The 5,000-nt window shown below is 38.2% G+C and overlaps 1 protein-coding gene across 10 annotated transcripts in view; it reads left to right on the forward strand.

Annotated features, from left to right (window-relative positions):
* Positions 1-5,000, forward strand: part of LOC126982978 (probable G-protein coupled receptor CG31760) — a 158,247-nt gene that overhangs the window by 61,207 nt on the left and 92,040 nt on the right. Inside the window, exon 3 of one of the 10 annotated variants that reach the window (XM_050835356.1) lies at positions 405-436. The exons of the other annotated variants lie outside the window; for them this stretch is intronic. The gene's annotated coding sequence lies outside the window, so the exon portion shown is untranslated. The remainder of the gene's footprint in view (positions 1-404; positions 437-5,000) is intronic. 10 annotated transcript variants of the gene reach the window in all.

Below are 5,000 nucleotides of genomic sequence, written 5' to 3' on the forward strand. Positions count from 1 at the left end.
GTGTGTGTGTGTGTGTGTGTGTGTGTGTGTGTGTGTGTGTGTGTGTGTGTGTGTGTGTGTGTGTGTGTGTGTGTGTGTGTGTGTGTGTTTTGTTTGTTTTGTAATTTGGCAGTTGTGATAATGTTTTTTTTTTGTTATTGTTGTTGTTTTTTCCTCAGCCTCTGTTTCTGTTATTTTTCTTCCTCTTGATCATTTCGTTTTTTCTTCTATTGTCTTCTTCTATTTCTTCTTCTTTTTCTTCTTCATTTTCTTTTTCTTTTTCTTTTTCTTTTCTTCTTTTTCTTCTTTTTCTTCTTTTTTCTTCACCTTAGGTTATAATCCACAACCAACAACTCCCCCCCACCCCCCACCCCCATAACCCTCACCTAATAACGTCTAATATCCGTTTTTCTTTATATTTTCAGGTAGGTCGCCATTTCAAAAGATGCTACCCCGGGTGAGTCCACTAATACATCATGGGGGAGGTAGGGTACAAGGGGAAAGGGATGCCTGGAGGGATTGGGTCCACTTGGGGCTGGTAGGGGAGGGCGGGTCAGGCCATTACTATATACAGGGGGGTTGGGGGGAAGGAAGGAGGGATCTCGACCGTGCGTTGTCAAGGAAGAGTCCATTGTATGATTGAAGGGGAGGAAGGGTAGGGAAGGTAAGGGGGATTCTATTATCATATGAGAGGAGGAGGAGGAGGAGGAGGAGGAGGGGAGAGGGGGTAGTAGAGAAGGAAGAAGAGAAGAGGTTAGAGGTTAGAAGGAATATGAAGACAAAGAGGAAGATCTGGAGAAGGAAGAAAGGAAGAAGGAGGAGGAGGAGGAGGAGGAGGAGGAGGAGGAGGAGGAGGGAAGAGGAAGAGGTCGAAGAGGGTTAGAATATGGAAGACAAAGAGGAAGATCTGGAGGAGGAGGAGGAGGAGGAGGAGGAGGAGGAGGAAGGAGAAAGTAGAGTTAGGTAGAGAAGGAAAAGGAAGAAGGAGGTCGAAGAGGGTTAGAATATGGAAGACAAAGAGGAAGATGTGGAGGAGGAAGAGGAAGAAGAGGAGGAGGAGGAGGAGGACAAAAAAACGAATAAGAAAGAAATGAAAAAAAAATGAAACAAGGAACCAAAGAATCAAGGAATCGAAACCAAAATAAAAGACGAAATAAATATGAAAAAAAGAAACGAAAGAGGATTAGGAAAAAGAAAGAAGATTAAGAAGGAGAAAGAAGATTAGAAAACAATGACATAAAAAAATAATACGAAGAAAATAAAGCAGAATAAGAGATACTAAGAGATAAGAAAATAAATAATAAGATAAGAGAATAGATAAGATAATAATAAGATAAAAGATAAGATAATAAGAGAATACAGAATAGGAAGAAGATGATAAAGAGCAAAAGAAGAAGATAAAGAATAAACATAATAAAAAATAATGAAAATAAAACGACAGAGGAAATAAATAAAGAAAACGAGAGACCTAAGCTGGTATTGGACACATTTTAGGCCTAGCTAACTTAAAAAAAAGTATTTATAAGAAAACTTTTAGACTTAAGAGGATTGTGAGCGGTGGTGGTGGTGGTGGTGGTGGTGGTTAGGAGGAGATAAAGAAGAAGAAAATGGGGAAGTAGGAGGAGGAGAAGAAGGAGGAGGAAGGGGAAAAGCAGGAGGAGAGGGGGAAAAAAGATGAAAAAGGAAGAAAAGAGAAGGGCAAAAACTTAACAGCAGTAGAAGAAAAAAAGCAATAAAAAGGGAAACGAAGAAGCAAAGAGAGGAGGAGGAGGAGGAGGAGGAGGAGGAGAAGAAGAACAAGAAAAATAACATGAAGGATAAAAGAAAAAAAAGGGATGAAAAAAAATATATATAAATAGTAACTCAAAAGGTAAAATAATTGACACGAATGAGCAAAAAACAAAAAAAAAAAAACAAGCACGGGAGAAGGAAGAATCGGAGGAAGAGAAGGAGGAGGAGGAGGAGGAGGAGGAGGAGAATGCGTGAGAAGGAAAGAGAAAAAAAATTAGGGAAAAGGTAAAAAAAATGAAAACGAAAGAGCAAAAGAACGAGACCAGGAGGAGGAGGAGGAGGAGGAGGAGGAGGAGGAGGAGGAGAAGAAGAAGAAGAAGAAGAAGAAGAAGAAGAAGAAGAAGAAAGAGAATGATGAGAGGAAAAAATAGAAAGAAAAATCAAGAGTAGTAGAAAAAAATGTAAAAAAAAAAAAAAATGAAAACGAAAGAGCAAGAGAATGAGACCAGGAGGAGGAGGAGGAGGAGGAGGAGGAGGAGGAGGAGGAGGAGGAGGAGGATTGTCTCCTTCACGCACGCACGACTCGGGGCTGAAAAAAAGAGATAAGAGGAAATAAAACGCATTGTGGATTGTTTGAAAGATGAGCATAACGGAAGGTGAACTCCTCCTCCTCTTCTTCCTCCTCCTCCTCCTCCTCCTCCTCCTTCTTTTCTTCTTTTGTGTATTACTATCTCCTTTTTTTTCTTTTTCCTTTTAATCTTTTTCTTCTCTCTTCTGAATGTATCTTTTTCACTCTTTGTTCTCTTTGGCTTATTCTTTTTATTTGATTTTCTTCGTTTGTTTGAGTTTTCTTCATTTATTCTTTTTTTTAATCTTCATCTTGTTCTTGTTTTTGTTCTTCTTTTCTCTTCTTCTTCTTGTTCTTCTTGTTCTTGTTCTTGTTCTTCTTGTTCTTCTTGTTCTTGTTCTTCTTGTTCTTCTTTTTATTGTTGTTGTTGTTGTTGTTGTTGTTGTTGTTGTTGTTGTTGTTGTTGTTGTTGTTGTTGTTGTTGTTGTTGTTGTTGTTGTTGTTGTCGTTGTTGTTGTTGTTGTTGTTGTTGTTGTTGTTGTTGTTGTTGTTGTTGTTGTTGTTGTTGTTGTTGTTGTTGTTGTTGTTGTTGTTGTTGTTGTTGTTGTTGTTGTTGTTGTTGTTGTTGTTGTTCTTCTTCTTCTTCTTCTTCTTCAATTCTATTCTTCATCATCTCCAATCCTCTTCTTCTTCAATCCTCTTCATCTTCAGTCCTCTTCTTCTTCTTCATCCTCTTCATCCTCTTCATCTTCAATCCTCTTCTTCTTCTTCTTTATCCTCTTTTCTCTCTTCTAATCCCTTCTGAGGTCGCTTGTGTAGGATCGCGGCTTTAATAATACAATCTTGTCCGTGCCTTTGTCTGGTGCCCGCGGTCTCTGTAATCATCATCATCATCATCATCATCATCGTCGTCATCATCAGCCACTATTATCAGTTCACCGCTGACAAAAGGCCTTTCCTAATGTATTCCACCTGTTTCTCTGTCTCTCTCTGCCAGTGTGTTTGTCTGTCTATCTGTCTGTCTGTCTGTCTGTCTCTCAAAGTATGTATGTATGTATTTATGTATGTATGTATGTATGTGTGTGTTTCTCTCTCTCTCTCTCTCTCTCTCTCTCAAAGTATGTATGTATGTATTTATGTATGTATGTATGTATGTGTGTGTTTCTCTCTCTCTCTCTCTCTCTCTCTCTCTCTCTCTCTCCCCTATCTGGTTTTCTATCGACTTCATCCTGAATTTTTTCCTCTATTTGTTATTTTCCATTTTCGTATCTATTATAGCTTCCTCTCAGTCGCTTGTATAATCTCCTTCTCCTCCTCCTCCTGTTTCTTCTCCTCCTCCTCCTTCCCCTCCTCTTCCTTCCCCTCTACGGATTCTGATAACGGGTGTGGGGAGAGGAGAAAATGAAATAGGGGAGAAGATTATGAACGGGAAGGAAAGATTATTGGTAGAAAAGGAATATTTGAATCAGGAGGAAGGATTGCTGAGAGGGAGAGAATATTACAGAATGGAGTCAGATGATTAAGAATGGAGAGACAGGGGAAAGTAATATTGGAAAGGGGAGGAAAGGTAATGGAAAGGGGAGAGAAAATTATGGATAAGGAGAGGAGAAAATGGATAGGTGGGAGATAATAATAGATGGGTAGAGGGGATGGGATAGAGATAGATGGGAAGGATAGATTATAGAAGGTGAGGAAATATAGATGAAGAAAGATTACAGAAGAGAAGAGAATACTATGGACAAAAGAGTTAGAATAGATGATTAAGGAAGTAGATAAAAATACAGTAAATCCTAAGAGCTATAACATACAAATTGACTTAACTAACTTCCCTTTTGTATTCTTTGATAATTTTTTCGCGTGTGTCTTTGTTAGTTATAGTCAGTTTACCAGTCAGTCAGATAGTTAATTAGTTAGGTAGGTAGGTAGTTAGGTGATGTGTGTGTGTGTGTGTGTGTGTGTGTGTGTGTGTGTGTGTGTGTGTGTGTGTGTGTGTGTGTGTGTGTGTGTGTTATTCCTGCTTCTGTCACACTCTCTCTCTCTCTCTCTCTCTCTCTCTCTCTCTCTCTCTCTCTCTCTCTCAAAAGGCCTTTCCCAATGTATTCCACCTGTTTCTCTGTCTCTGTCTGTCCGTGTGTTTGTCTGTCTGTCTGTCTGTATTTCTGTCTCTAAATATGTATGTATGTATGTATCTCTCTCTCTCTCTCTCTCTCTCTCTCTCTCTCTCTGTTTTAGTCGAGTCTTGAATGAATGCAAATAAAATAAATTGTATTCGGTGTGAACGACTAAAAGAATGAGAGAGTTAGGTATTTCACTGTCTCTTGTTTTTTCTTCTCTCTCTCTCTCACGGCAAATTCATCAACTTCAGAAGATCTTTTTTCAATTTATTTTTCGATAGACAAAATGAATGTAAAGAAAATGCCTTTTTTTTCTTTCTTTCATTCATTTATTCACTTTCTTTATTTTTTCTTGCTTTCCTCTCATCCTATTCCTTCTTTTTTTCCTTCGTTTCTTCCCTTCTTTTTCTTTCTTTCATTCTTTCTTTCTTTCTCATCTTTTACTTTCTTTTCTATCTACCTTTTTTATTCCTTTCTTTCTCTTTTTCTTTCTTTTTCCATTTTTTCTTTCCTTTCTTTCTTATTTTTTCTCTTAATTACTTTCCTTCTTTTTTCTTTCTTTTTTTCTCTTTCGTCCACTCAACAACAATAACACCAAACAGACGAAC

Source organism: Eriocheir sinensis, chromosome 52, assembly GCF_024679095.1.
Source record: "Eriocheir sinensis breed Jianghai 21 chromosome 52, ASM2467909v1, whole genome shotgun sequence".
Taxonomy (NCBI): domain Eukaryota; kingdom Metazoa; phylum Arthropoda; class Malacostraca; order Decapoda; family Varunidae; genus Eriocheir; species Eriocheir sinensis.